The sequence below is a fragment of the Sinocyclocheilus anshuiensis genome, unplaced genomic scaffold (assembly GCF_001515605.1).
Source record: "Sinocyclocheilus anshuiensis isolate Anshui unplaced genomic scaffold, SAMN03320099.WGS_v1.1 scaffold393, whole genome shotgun sequence".
In the NCBI taxonomy this organism is placed as follows: domain Eukaryota; kingdom Metazoa; phylum Chordata; class Actinopteri; order Cypriniformes; family Cyprinidae; genus Sinocyclocheilus; species Sinocyclocheilus anshuiensis.
In genome coordinates this window covers 1,448,711-1,451,436 of record NW_015536501.1, presented here as the reverse complement: position 1 = coordinate 1,451,436, position 2,726 = coordinate 1,448,711, and the positions used below count along the sequence as shown (strand labels likewise).

The window sequence follows — 2,726 nt, the reverse complement described above, 5'->3', positions numbered from 1 at the left end:
AAAAGTAAATTTTGACATTTATACACATAGCTAACTTACAAAACAATCAAACATAACATGTATACACTAACAATATTTCTAAGTCTCAACAGTGTCACCCTGAAGAGAACGGTTAACTTGATGACGGCTCAGTTTAAACACATCCACATGTCTTGGATAGGAGTTTGTGTAGCCCAGCTCTGGGATGCAGAGCATCAGTGTCAAGCTAGTTTACAGCTGTGATCTTCCACGCGCTGCCAGGAACGCTTCCACATGTGCCACAAAAAGACTTGTTTCAGCGCCAACACATGAGAAGTGCTAAACAATTAACAGCAAAAGGAACAAGAGAAAGAAAAGCAGGGTTTTTTTTCGCAAGATCCCCCTGAACGTGGGTCTGATAGTAATTACAGCATTTACAAATACATGGGGGCATTGAGACCCAAACCATGGCAACGTTTTAAATCTCTCATGTTTGCTGCTTGTTTGTTGGATTATTTGAGTAAACCGGATCATATCATTTTGGATTTGGCACTTGCGTCTGCATGAGAAACCATGAGAAACTACGAAAATCAAATACTTGGAGGTACAGATGGTAAGCATTTAAGTGCGGGCTGTTTAATTTAAACCAATCAGATCCTTATTTCCTCACCAACCTCACCTCATGCCACCTCCGTGTGCCCTATCACGGCACAACGTGAGCTACAGGACCAACAACATTAGGAAAATGTGGTCCTGGCAGTGGGCATGGGAACTAATGTCCTTTCATCTAAGCACCTGAATCACTGCACATCTGTTTTTCACCAAAAAAGGCAATCACTTTCTTCAACACTAATAAACAGAATATCTTTATATATTATAAATATCAGCACATAAATATATTACACAGGCTAAATATATTACTAGTTATATAGCTATAATGTATATAATGTATATATAATAATTTATATAACTATATGCATATAGTAAATGATATAACTATGTATATTTATGTATAGCCTACTTTTATACATCTTTAATAGAAAAATGCAATGTTTAGTAAAATTCTTTAACACTAATAAACATTTTTTTAAATAAATATAGCTAAATATATTACATATTAGCAATTATATCACCATAGTATTAATTAATATTATTTAGTTTGCATTCATTTTTAAATCAAAGTTTATTATATATATATATATATATATAAAACACACACACAGGCATAATTGTATATATCAAATATATAAAAATGCTATTATATATCATATAAATAATATAATAAACATAAAATTTATCACACAATATAACATAATATAATGAACTTATGATCATGACCACAACAAACCGAACCATTTTTGCAGCTTTTTTTTTTATATAAATAGTCTGAGCGTAGCTTTGCATTATGATTGTTAAAGTCAATATATTATACTGAACTATTTAAAATGAGTAACAGAAATCCTACTTTTCATGACTTGACCTTTTAATGACTCAGTATTGGCATTTACCTATAGTGTTTCTCCAAAATTACTAATGAAATTTGTAATATCCTTTTGAGATTGCAGGAATACCACTGTGTCATCACATGCAACCTCAGCTGTTCAAGAAAATGCATGTTTGTACTTTGACATTGACGGCCCACCTGTAAGGAACATGAGTGAGGAGTAATACATGCTTTAAGAAACAGAAGTCAGGGTGTCCCTAAGTATTTAGAGGGATATTGTAATGAAAGTGCCGTCTTCAAACGCTTGTGCCAGAGCTGTCCTGGCAGGCCAAACACCTGTTTTCCCAAACCTCAACCTGACCATTTGCGCATGAGTCTTTAAGGGTCTTCTGTCAGCTGTTGCATGCACGGAAGAACGCAGCAGCTGTGCCTTACCAGCCCCACTGGAAGCTTGAAGAAAACCACAAAAAAAATAACAGTCTGTCATTACTTAGAAAGTAACTTCCCTTCAGGAGCTATAGCTTCTAAAATGTAGAAAATAACCACAATCACAAACCTCTCCTTATCTAGCTAGCTGCACAAAAACGATTCATGTCTAACGTATGTAAAGAGGTTTAAAGGAATAGTTCACCTGAAATGTACTCATCCTCAGGCAATCCAAGATGAGTTTGTTTCTTAATTGAAACAGATTTGGAGAAATTTAGCAGTACATCACTTGCTCACCAATGGATCCGCTGCAGTGAATGGGTGCTGTCAGAATGAGAGTCCAAACAGCTGATAAAAACATCACAATAATCCACACGACTCCAGTCCATTAATTAACTACTTGTGAAGCAAAAAGCTGTGTGTTTGTAAGAAACAAATCCATCACTAAGGCATTTTAAATTAAATCAATGCTTCTGGCTAAAATACGAGTCCTCTATCGATAATATTGGTTTCTCCAGCGTAAAAGTCTAAATCAGAAGAGAAATATGTACAGATCAAGCACCGTTTACAAGCAAAAACAGTTCAAAACAGTTCTAAACAAATATGTGGGTGGATTTTGATGTGAGAGGACAACAGGAGATGGACTTTTTTTTACTGGCCAAATGGTTATTATTCATTATGGACTCATATTTTAACCCAAAGCAATGATTTCAAGTTAAAACATCTTAATGATGGATTTGTTTCTTACAAACTTTTTTCTTCACAAGATGTTAATAGATGGACTGGAGTGGTGTGAATTGCTTGTGGATTATTGAGATGTTTTTATCAGCTTTTTGGCCTCTCATTCTGACGGCACCCATTCACTGCAGAGCATCCATTGCTGAGACACTGATGCAAT

At 35.0% G+C, this 2,726-nt stretch overlaps 1 protein-coding gene across 2 annotated transcripts in view; it reads right to left on the bottom strand.

Annotated features, from left to right (window-relative positions):
• LOC107689399 (DNA repair protein XRCC4-like) overlaps positions 1 to 2,726 on the bottom strand; it is a 35,513-nt gene that overhangs the window by 24,518 nt on the left and 8,269 nt on the right. The gene's annotated exons all lie outside the window — the stretch shown is intronic.